This window comes from Tenrec ecaudatus, chromosome 4, assembly GCF_050624435.1.
Source record: "Tenrec ecaudatus isolate mTenEca1 chromosome 4, mTenEca1.hap1, whole genome shotgun sequence".
In the NCBI taxonomy this organism is placed as follows: domain Eukaryota; kingdom Metazoa; phylum Chordata; class Mammalia; order Afrosoricida; family Tenrecidae; genus Tenrec; species Tenrec ecaudatus.
Genome location: NC_134533.1, coordinates 50,440,413 through 50,452,404, shown reverse-complemented (window position 1 = coordinate 50,452,404; position 11,992 = coordinate 50,440,413). Strand labels below are relative to the sequence as shown.

The following is an 11,992-nucleotide window of genomic DNA, read 5'->3' as shown; positions in this document are numbered from 1 at the left end:
TCGCCCATTCTCCCACCACCTTCTCCCCTTCTGTTTCCTTCCCCCTTGGTCTCTATTCCCAGTGTGTCAGTCACAAGAATTCTGTTAATCTGTGAGTCTGACGATTCCTACTTTACTTAAATCCTCCCAGAGGCTGCCAATCTCACTCAGAATAAAAGCTGAACTCTATCCAGTAGCCTAGATACTTTGCTTCTCTGTCGACTCTGTATAGAAGTAATCTGTATATTACATCCCAGAAGCAGCTACTCCTCCTCCGTCAGGCACCCTTCAGCCTGAAGCTCATCTGCCAACAGCCGAGCCCTCCCCAGAGGGCCGCGTGGAAGGCGGCCTGGCGGCATCGTGGCTTCCTTCCGCACTGGGCTGCGGACTGCAGGATCAGCAGGGGGAGCAGCAGAGTGGGTCACACGTTGGGGGGCTAGCTGGAAGATCCGCAGTGAGGCTTTCTACCCCCATAAAGGATTCCAGTCTCGGCTTGGAAACCCACAGGAACACTGCTGCCCTGTCCAGTAAGGTCACAAGGAGTCAGGATCGACTCAAGCACAGACAGTAAGAGCGACTTCTCGAGAGGAAAGTGAAGCTTTTGGCTCCCATAAAGAGTTGCAGTCTCGCAGTATTACAGCTCTTTTAGAATTTGTCTAGTGGGTTTTCATTTTTTTCTCCAGAAACCACCCCCCACCTTTGACAAAGAAAGAGTTGTAAATCTCGGAGACCCACACAGCCAGCTCCACTCTCTCCTCTGGTTGCTATGAGTCTTGGAAACCCACAGGGCAGTTAGCTCTACCCTGTCTTACAGGGTGCCTGCCTGTGAGTTAGAATGGAGGTAAAACGGCCGTGAACTTGAGTTTTGAGCTGCCCACATAGCTCCCTCCAACTCCTTCCAGTCTGAGCTCCAAAGCCGCCCTCAGGGTTCTCTGGCTGCCCGTTTAAAATCGCAAATCCCACCCTGACACTCCCTCTCCTCTGCTGTGTGCTTAATTCTTCTTAGCACTCAGTGCCATCTCCTAAGCAATATCATTTAATAATCCGTGTCTCTAATTTCTTTCACCTTCTACTACAATGCAATGCGAGCTCTGGGAAGTCAGGGGCTTACTGTCGTATTAACGGCTGTGTTGTGCACTGGCACATGGTAGGAGCTCACCAAATATCTGTTGGATGAATAAAGGCATGGATCATCCACCAGCCGAGACATGGGTCTGGTCTTACTCTAATTACCCAATGATAGTGCAATAGTTTCTCCTGGAAATTACTTATTTATTTTAATGTAAGAGTTGCTTTGTTTTGTCTTTCTGAGTTAGGAACCCCTTGCATGTCATTACTGTGTATTTAAATGACTCACCCTCCCACCCCTACAACCACTGGGGTGTTTTTACATTCAGGGCCTAAGGCCATCAAATAATTCTGAGTCCTGAGGGAAACGCTGGCTTTGCACATGGATGGGTCGAATTTCGTAGACAAAACATGTTAATCCTTCTGAACTCGACTTTCTCATTGTCCTTTCCAAGAGTGTATGACTGAGTGGACACAGGCTAATCTTGCTGTCCTGGTAAGTGTGGGAAACTGCTTTCAGAGATACAGGGACGATTTCATCTGAAAGGGTCAAATTACTTATTTCTTGAATATTTTAATGCTGTTTGATTTCCCAATTAATAAGCAAAGAGGGACACAATCGTGACTACAAAACGTATAAACCTTCAACATATACACCAGCCCATTATTACTAATTACTAGGAATATGCTAGCTAATGAAAACCCTTGTGTGGTACATTTTTTTTAAACACGAGAGACTTCTACAATAGTAACAGCACCAATTCTCTTATTAAAAGGTGTCTTTCCCGCTACTTGTATTTTAAAGGAAGACAGAAACCTTTTGTGTGTCTGTCAAGGTCTCTGGAATGTTCTGTGCACGGTTTGCTCTCTGGTCCGGAATTGGAGCCGAGAGCACATTCACATGAATGGCACTCCAGGTCTTGCATTCATTAGCGTGTTTGTCTCCAGTGAGCCTCCTGCTGGGCGCCCTAATAGCATTCTTCCCTTTGCACCTTTTCCTTTGCCCTGGCTCCTCCTGCTGTTCCGTGGTGTTCTGTTTAATGAGACAACTCCTGTGATCCAGAAAAGCAGGGGGAGGGGGGCACTAGGGAGAGGGCTTTCTTTTCCTAGCACAGGCAAAGGTGTTGCTAAGGGGATTTGACCTTCTGCGCCACTGTTTCCTGCTGTCTGACGGCAGCCTTGAAAACCCTGAGCCACAAACCTAAGACCCGCTCGCTGCCCTTGAAGCCTCCCTGACTTACAGTGACCTACAGGACAGAGTACATCCGTTCCACTCAGGTGCCGAGACAGAATCCTTTCCCCCAACAGTGTTATTGGCACATGATTGACATATGGTACAATTCAGTCGTTCATTCGTTCAGTCATATCGAGGACAATTGTACAATCATCACCTCATCCATGTCCGAGCATCCCTCCCTCCGTCCACGGTTAGGTCGCCTTAAACCTGAGTTGTGCAATCACAAGCCCGTCCAGAGACTAGAAACCCTTCTAGGAGCAGGCAGCCTCATCTTTCTCCCTCAGAGTGGCTGATGGGCTCGAACCACCAATCGCCAGTACTCAACCCACGGCACCACCGGTGCTCCTTGAGGAAGATCACAGCGGCCACTTGATCTTCAAAACCCCATCAGGTCTGGGCAGATGGCTTCCCACAAAGCCCACATGGCATTAACCGCGTGGAAAGCCCGAGGACATTAGCTGGGAGGAGCCGGGCGGGGGGGGGGGGGGGCGGGGCTGAGAGGTTGCAGAGGGAAAAGCAGGAGCTCTGAAGTTTTCCATATGAAAGAGGACCCAAAACCGTCGAGGGTTGATGGAATGAGCTGTACACGTGTATTATAGAACTTTACATAGACAACTATGGAACTAGAATGATGAGATGCACTGAGAAGGCTGAAAGGTAGGTTAGGGTAGGGTGCGTGAGCTAATTCTTTTGTTGGCGCCATTATTCTTGCTATTCATTCAGACTCAAGTGTAGAACAGAATGAAGTACTGTGGAGCCCTCCAACAACGCTCTTCCACCGTGCCAGGCACCGTGCACATCCTTCTCTTTGAGCCCACCATACCAGGCACCGTGCACATCCTCCTCTTTGAGCCCACCGTGCCAGGCACCGTGCACATCCTCCTCTTTGAGCCCACCATACCAGGCACCGTGCACATCCTCCTCTTTGAGCCCACCATACCAGGCACCGTGCACATCCTCCTCTTTGAGCCCACCATACCAGGCACCATGCACATCCTCCTCTTTGAGCCCACCGTGCCAGGCACCGTGCACATCCTCCTCTTTGAGGCTTCTTCTTTCCTCTGAGCATTTTACCTCAAGCCTGATGCCCTTCTCCAGGGACTGCTCATTCCGGAAAATGTACCCAGCTGCATGCGATGAGGTGCTGCCATCCTTAATCTAAGGACCTTTCTGTCTGTACTTCCTCCAACAGAAGTATTTGTCCTTCTGACAGCTACCCCGTGATGGTACTTCCAATATTCCTAGCCAGCATCATCATTCAAATGGATCATTTCTTCTCTGGTTTTCCTTATTCATTGTCCAGGGTGCACCTGGACAAGGGACCTTCAAAAAGTTCATGTAAAACGGAATTTAAAATAATAAAAATAAATAAAACCTTCCCGTGCAGTTTAAAGCACCCTTGGATATGAAACAGTGGAAAAGCCTGTGTTTGGGTAGGCCCCCAAGTCCTGTGACATCTTGCTTCGAACACTTTAAAGAAGTAGTTTGCAACAGACAGGCAGCAATAGATAATGTCGAAAACGAATGCGTCAAGAAACAGAGATGCCTATTATTTTGAGATTTAAAGGCGACCCCCGAAGGCAATTTGAAACAAGTTGTTTTAAAAATTAAACGTAGTTGGTTTGGGTCCGTAGATGTTGAAGAGAGTAGGTGCAAGGAAATCTATTATTATTCATATGGAACCCCAATGAGTGCTGACATGACTTGACAGCGAGTTGGGGCTGGATAGAAATGTGCACTGAGAGCGCGGTGGTTGTGCTCTTGTTTGCTAACTGAAAGGGCCTCTCTCTCTCTCCGATGGAGAAAAGGTCTGGCAATGTGCATCCACAACGCTGACAGCCTGCGACCTCCTATGAGGCCATTCTAGTCTATCATTTGGGTTCCCGAGCCTTGGTAGAACAGTGGCTAATACATTGGGCTTCTAAACACAAGACCAGCGATTCAAAACCGCCTGCCCCTGGTATGTGACACAAAACACCATGATTTGGATCAGGTACACCTTAGTTCTGTGACATCTTGCTTTTGAAATTCAAAACTACCAGCCTCCATATGGGATTAAAAATGGGTTTTTCTACTATTCCCCTAGAGATTGAGTCTTGGAAACCCACAAGGACAGTTCTGCTCTGTCTTATAGAGACTGGAGCCACCAAAAGCCAGAAAAGCCCAGGACAGATTCTTTCCTCACCCCTCACGCCCACCCCCATCCTTTCAAGAGAGAAGGAGCCCCTGACACTTTGACTTTGGGGTCCAAAAGTGAGCACGAGTAAAGTTCTGCTGTTTAAAACCCCCAGTTTGTGGTACTTTGTTATAGCACCACTAAAAAACCCCAAAATTGAATACAGTAACCTTACAACAGTATTAAGAAATAGTAAGCCAAAGTTTAAAGATATCAAATCCTTTCCCCAAATCAGAATTCCAGCATAGTCAGCATTTTAAGCATACATGTCTTCAGTTGTGTGCTGGTAGATATTTAATATCCAACTCCCCAAAACAAGATTTCCTTAAATATATTTCAAAATGTGAAAACCCAGCAGTGTTAGGCAGGGTTCTCTAGAGAAACAAAACCAGAACACTTATGATTAGATACATACATAGATTTATACAGCACAGAGGAATATAACAGCTAATTAGTCCACACAGTAGTACAGAAGGCTCAGCTCAACTCAGTTCTGTGGAACAGTTAATATATTGGAAGTCCTTCAACTCATGAGGGCTGCTGAGTCCAAGGTCAAGGAAGCAGACAGCTGAGTCTTCCCTCGGGCAATGCAGGCAGTCCACCCACAGGCAGCAAACACCAAGGCAGGTCACCAACAGTCAGCAGCTCAGGAGCTTGACGAAGCAGGCCCGGATGGGACATTGAACTCAAGCAATGCAAGATGAGAGGATTCACCAGCCTTAAGCTCAGTGATGTACACACCAGCAGCATGGCAAAGCAGGTCTCGAGGAACCTCAAATTCTGGTGACACGATCCATGGGCTGACTGTCCCACAGGTAGTATAACTCACAAGTTGAGGCAGAGAACTAGCTAAAGGAGCCACACACTGGTCTGATCACTAGAGAGCAAGAGGGAGAGAGGCAGGCCTTGCAGAGTCATTTATGTCTTTGCCCTCCAATCAAACTGTGACCTGATTAATCCCACATGTTCCTATTGACCAGGTTGGCACAATAAACCTGTTACACCTTCTTTGGAACTCTTGCCAGTTTTCACAGTGTGAAAACTGTTTTCACCCTTGCTGTGGTGGGCTTCAAGCTACCAACGTGCGTGACATCATTGAATGAGGAGCTGGGGAGAAACGTAGCCCCCTAGTATTCCTACCATTCAGACACGATAGAACAAATACCCTCACAAACGTAGATGCTAGTTAAGTGTACGTGAATGACTAGGACATGAAAAGTTTGAGTATCTTTCACATTAATTTTTAATGCATGAGTTTAACAATCTGCTTGCAAAATCCCTGAAAATATAACAACTGGCTCTCAAGAGACCAAATGATCTCATTTTCCCAAAGCATTGGTTGTAGAGGGTTGTCATCCAGAAAGCAATCCCAGCCTTGTCAAAGGCCTCCTCACGCTGAGTCAGCACCAGCACAAGCCAGACTCAGCACCCTTCACAGAAGACCAGCTCCCGCGCCTCACCTTCCCGGCCATCTCCTTCCCATGGCCTTTTGTCAGGCCGGCGAAGGGCACGGGACCTCCCAGTGCCTGGCCTTCCTGCCAGTTCAGCTCACGGCATTCTGCCCTCGTTAGGGGGCAGTGATGAGGCCGCAGCACACAGAACTCCACAGCATTGGGTTTAGAGAAATGAGCTATGACTTCACCCTAACTTCACTGGATTTAGGTAAAGGTCATGAAGAAGTCCTTCACAGAAAGAAACAGACATGACCAACACACCTAAAAATATTTTAAGCTAATAATTAAAGAGTTTCTGTGTGCTGCAAACGGTTCAGCAATCCACTCCTAATAAATATGTTGGCAGGTCAAGACCAACCAGAGACACCTCCAAAGACAGACATCTGATTCTGAAAGGTCACAACGTTGAAAATTCTATAGCATCGTTCTACACTGCACCATACTCAGCAGGTTACCCTGACTCAGACTTAACAACCAGCAGCAGCAACTCAAATCAGAAAAAAATGTGATAAAATTAAGGTCATATCACTTTTCTTCTATCATAATGAACACAGATTTTTTTAAAAAAGGATAAGACCTAGTAGTGGCAAAAGTGGGAGGCAGTGGAACTTTCCCAGGCTGCTGTGAGGAGCACATGATGTCTCAGGAGACCGGCCATAGTTGACATGCATATGCTCTTTGACTAGCAATTTGATTCTGAAATTTCATCACAAGAAGAAAATGAGGCAAGTCAATAAAAATGGATGCATACCCTTATCTTCCCTGACACGATTGCTGAAGATAAAGCTGGTGCATTGTGTTTTGTTTTGTTGTCATTGGTTTTTTGTTTTATTTTGTTGCTTGTTTTATTATGTCTTCTTTTTGTGCATGTTATTATCTCCGCAGGTCTGTCTAAATAAGACAGGCTGGATGAACAATGTGGAGGAGAAAACAACAGGACCAACAGTGGCAGGGGGACATGGGAGAGGGGGAGGTGGGAGGAAAGGAAGAGGTGTTAACAAACCCAGGGACAAAGGAACAAGTGATCCAAATTGGTGGTGAGAAGGGTATAGGAGGCCTGGTAGGGCGTGATCAAGGGTAATGTAACCGAGAGGAATTACTGAAACCCTAATGAAGGCTGAGCATGATAGTGGGACAAGAGGAAAGTCAAAGGAAATGGAGCAAAGAATGTGGAGGTAAAAGTCATTCTTAGAGATATACATAAAGGGCATGTATATATGTAAATATATGAGGATGTGGAAATAGATCTATGTGCATATATGTATAGATTTAGTATTAAGATAGCAGAGGGACATTGGGCCTCCACTCAAGTACTCCCTCAGTGCAAAAATACTTTGTTCTATTAACCTGGCATTCCATGAAGCTCACCTTCCCGACACAATCGCTGAAGATAAAGTGGGTGCACAAGCAAATGTAATGAACAAAGCTGATGGTGCCCGGCTATCAAAAGATATAGCATCTGGGGTCTTAAAGGCTTGAAGATAAACAAGCGGCCATCTAGCTCAGAAGCAACAAGCCCACATGGAAGAGCACACCAGCCTGTGTGATCATTAGGTGTCGATGGGATCAGGGATCAGGCATCAACGACCCAGAACAAAAAAATCACATCAATATGAATGAAGGGGGGTATGGAGCGGAGCCCCAATGACTATCTGTAGACAATTGGACATCCCCTTATGGAAGGGTCACAAGGAAGTGATGAGTTAGTCAGGGTGCAGTATAGCACCGACAAAACACGCAACTTTCCTCTAGTTCTTTAATGCTTCCCCCTATCCCCATTATCATGACCCAATTCTTTCTTATAAATCTGGCTAGATCAGAGCAAGCACACTGGTACAGATAAGAGCTTGCAACACAGAGAATCCAGGAGAGATAAACCCCTCAGAACCAATACCAGGAGGGGCAGGGAAAGGTAGGCGGGGTGGGGGTTGGGGGAGAGGGAACCGATCACAATGTTCTATATATAACAGACAACAGAAAAGTGGGTGAAGGGAGACAGTAGTCAGTGTAAGACATGGAAAAATAATTATTTATAAATTATCAAGAGATCATGAGATGGAAGGGTTGGGGAGGGGGGAAATGAGCTAATCAAGGGCTCAAGTGGAAAGAACATGTTTTCAGAATGATGATGGCAACACATGTACAAATGTGCTTGACACATGGATGGATGGATTATGATAAGAGCTGTATGAACCCCTAATAAAATGATTTTTTAAATGGACGCATACCAAGAGGTTCTCAATATCTCACAATTATGACAAATCAAAATCAGAAATAATCGTGTGTGTGTGTGTGTGTGTGTGTGTGTGTGTGTTAGATTGACTTGCTGGTCTCAGTTCTTCACCCCAGGCTGTGTATACTTCTTCTCTCTGGCTTCATCATACAGTATATGTCCCTGCTGGTTTACTTGGGTTTGCCCATGTGACTTGCTTTGGCCAATGGCTTGTGGGTTAAAGTGACATTATGTCTAGATATTAAGAAACTTTGAATGTTTCTGTTTCTCATCTTGTACTTCTGCATTCTTTATGAGAAGAAGATGCCCACTTGGTTCCTTGGTCCCAGCAGGAGGGTGAGAGACATGGAGTGGAGCCACCCCTGCCAGTTTCAGCTAGCACAGCCGCAGTCTGACTTAGAGCTGCCCAGGGGAGCCCAGCCCGGGAGGCAGTCAAACTCCTGCCAACCTGCCGACACGTGAGCTGTCGAAGGGGACTCCACGAGTCTGTGGAAAGTCACAAGGTAGATAGAGGTCACCTTTGATGTAAAACAAATGAAAAGTTTAGATACAACCATACAAAACACACACACACACACAACCCTCTGTGCCCTTGAGCTGGTTCCAAACCATAGTAGCTCTATAGGGTCAAGGAGAACTGCTGTATATGGTTTTGAAGACTATGCATCCTTATGGGAGCTGACAGCCTCATCTTTCCCTCTCGGAGCGGCTGGGAGTTTCAAATCACTGGCTCTGTGATTAACAGTTCAATGAATAACCCATTATCCCACCTCAGTCAAAATCTCCCTGCCACTGAGTCAATAGCGATTCATAGTGACCCTTTAGGACAGAGTAGAATGCCCCTGTGGGTTTCTGAGACTGTAACTCTTTGCGTGAGTAGAAAGCCTCATCTTTCTCCCTGGGAGAGGCTGGTGATTTCAAACTGCAGGCTTTATGTGTAACCACTATGCGACCAGAGCTCCTTAAACATAATAATAAACCAAAAAACCAAACTCAGTGCCATAGAGCAATTTCTGACTCAGAGGAACCCTCGACAGAGTTTCCAGCGCCTTGCAGGTCTCTGCAGATCTTCATGGCAGCAGATGCCCTTATCTGTATCCTGAGTAGCAGCTGGTGGATTTGAACTCCTGTCCTTATGGCTAGTGGCCCACTGCTTACTCAAGAGCACCACCACAATTCCTAAATATAATTATAGTTATAATAAGTAACGCTTACAGTATCTTGGTGGAAGGAGCCCTGGTGGCGTAGTGGTTATGTGTGGGGCTATGATTCGCATGGTTGGCAGTTCAAAACCACCAGCAGCTCCTTGGGAGAAAAACTGGGCTTTCTAATCCCCTAAACAGTTAGTCTCAGAAACAAACCTACAGGGGGGTCTCTGTGAGTCAGCATTGACTCGAGGGCAGTTAGGGTTGTGGGGGTGGGGGTTGTACCTCGATGGCATGGTGGTTATGAGTTGGACTATGGTCCTCAAAGTTTGAGGCTTTCTACTTCTGTCAGCATTTACAGTCTGGGGGACCCACAGGGGCAGTTTATCCTGCCTAATAGGATCACTGTGAGTTGGTATCAGCTCGATTGAAGTGAGTTTGTTTGTTTGTTTTGATACTCATTCTAGTAAATGCACGGTTTCATTAACTTTTCATAGGGACCCTATGAGGTCACAGTGATACTGGTCCTTATTTCATAGAGAAACAGACTTGTGCAGAGAGGACTGATCCTTTGTCATGGATCCCCCAGCTAGGAGAGTGGAAGAATTCAGACTTGCTCTCAGGAGTTTCTGTCTGCCATGGAGTTTCTGTCTGCCATGGAGTTTCTGTCTGCCATGGAGTTTCTGTCTGCCATGGAGTTTCTGTCTGTCTGCCATGGAGTGTCTGTCTGCCATGGAGTTTCTGTCTGCCATGGAGTTTCTGTCTGTCTGCCATGGAGTGTCTGTCTGCCATGGAGTTTCTGTCTGCCATGTTCGTCCACTTTGCAGGGACTGTGCTTCTTTCCACTGCAAGCCTTCGAGGGGAAGGAGTGATGTGAATGAGTACCAGAAGGCACCAGATTTGGGATCCAATTTCCTGAGCTGGTAAAACTTGAGTGAAGGTGGGTGACCCTGGGGTGGAAGGCAGCAGAGCACAGAGGGTAGGTCACAGACTCAGCCAGAATTCAAGATCAACCCCTACCTGTTACATAGCGATTTGGGGATCCAGGGCTTTGCTCTCTCTGACCCTGACTTTACCCTTCCATGAAAATATAGGACAAATAATAAATACCCCTCCTTTATTGTTACCAGAACAATCCCCTCCCCCCAAAAAAATAACAAAGTACCTAAAGCAGCGCCATCAGTGCCTAGCAACAAATGGGAGATGGCATGTTAAGATAAGTGACAGCACTTTGGAAACTCTAAGATCTGACCAGATATCAAAGGTTGCAATGCATGACTCTGTGAGCCCACCATTTGGGAGAAATTGGCCCTGTGGACAGAAGAGAGGTTCATGTCAACTGTAAGACTGGTCCCCTTACCTGGGCACGCCCTGATGAGGGCCTTGGTGAGCAGTTGGCAGGCGGTAACTTGGTAAAGCAAGGTAGAGACATTCCAATGGAGGAGTCTTCAGCACTTGAGGCCTGATGAGTCCCCGGAGATGAACAAACATGGCAAGTTCAAGCAGTCACCAAGATTTAAAACCTGCAAAAGCGGTGACGTCGTTGATGAAGGAATTAAGGAAGGTGTTAGAGAACCAGGGAAGACTCTATCAAGGATGTGTCCCTTTACCCCTCACTCTTATCACTGAGGGCCTACTATGTGGTGATACAATGACTAATGCACTTGGCTGCCAAATGGAAGCAGAAGTCCACCCACAAAGCGTCTCGGAGAAAAGCCAGGCCATCTGCTTGCCAAACCAGCCCTTGCACATCCCACGGAGCACAGCTCTTCTCTGACACAGGGGCTCATGTGAGTCAGAGTCCACTCAACACCAGCTGGTCTTCGCTGGTGGGCTACGTCCCTGGGATGGTAGCCCAGCGGAGCAGATTACAGTCTGGTGCAGAGCGTGTGGGGAGGCGTAAACCTCAGTCAAGCGACCATACAGCAGAAATATAAAATACACCCATGATCACTGCTGCAAAGGAAGAAGTACGTGGGCCTGTGGGAGCAGAGAAGAGGAAGCTGTTTCCTGAGAAAGGGTTGCTTTGTTGACAACTACAAGATGGATAGAAATGTTGCAAGTCGCTTTCTATCAGGTAGTTCACTCTGCACATATGTGCTTTGACTTCCTGAGAGATGACTTCTATATGACCACCAAAACTAGAGTTTCCCGAGCTTGAGTGTGCAGGAGGACTCGTGAAAGCACAGCTTACTGGAGCGGACCCTGGCGTCTCTGAGTTGGTAGGTCAGCAGGTGAGCCTGGGAAGTTGCATTCCTCACAGCTCCCCAGATGATGCCAATGCTGCCGACCTCCGGGGAACAGGCACACTTGGAGAACAGCTGCTCTCAATTGACACCCCCACTCGCTCTTGTCATCCAGTAGAGCTGAACATAAGCCACTTCTAACAAATGCCTTCCAGATTGTTCAACACACACACACACACACACACACACACACAATTTCCAACGTCTTGGTGGAAATGTCTTTACACCAGGTTGAATGTTAACATTACTTGTTCAACCTTTCTCTTTATTGAAAAACCAAACCTTAACAGAAACACCACCCACTGTAATCACAGAACCGCCTGCAGTTAGCTCCAGGTGAAGAAATGTCAGAGCGCTGGCTAATGGAATCTTTGAAGGCAGAGGCTGAGGCTCCGGGCCCTGGGCCCTTGGTGGAGTGCAGAGGGCGCTGTCCAGGCGCGCGCAGAGCTGGAGG

At 46.9% G+C, this 11,992-nt stretch overlaps 1 pseudogene; it reads left to right on the top strand.

Moving 5' to 3' along the window:
- The first annotated feature begins 608 nt into the window (after positions 1-608).
- On the top strand, positions 609-673 carry LOC142447573 (U7 small nuclear RNA; annotated as a pseudogene).
- The last annotated feature ends 11,319 nt before the right edge of the window (positions 674-11,992 follow it).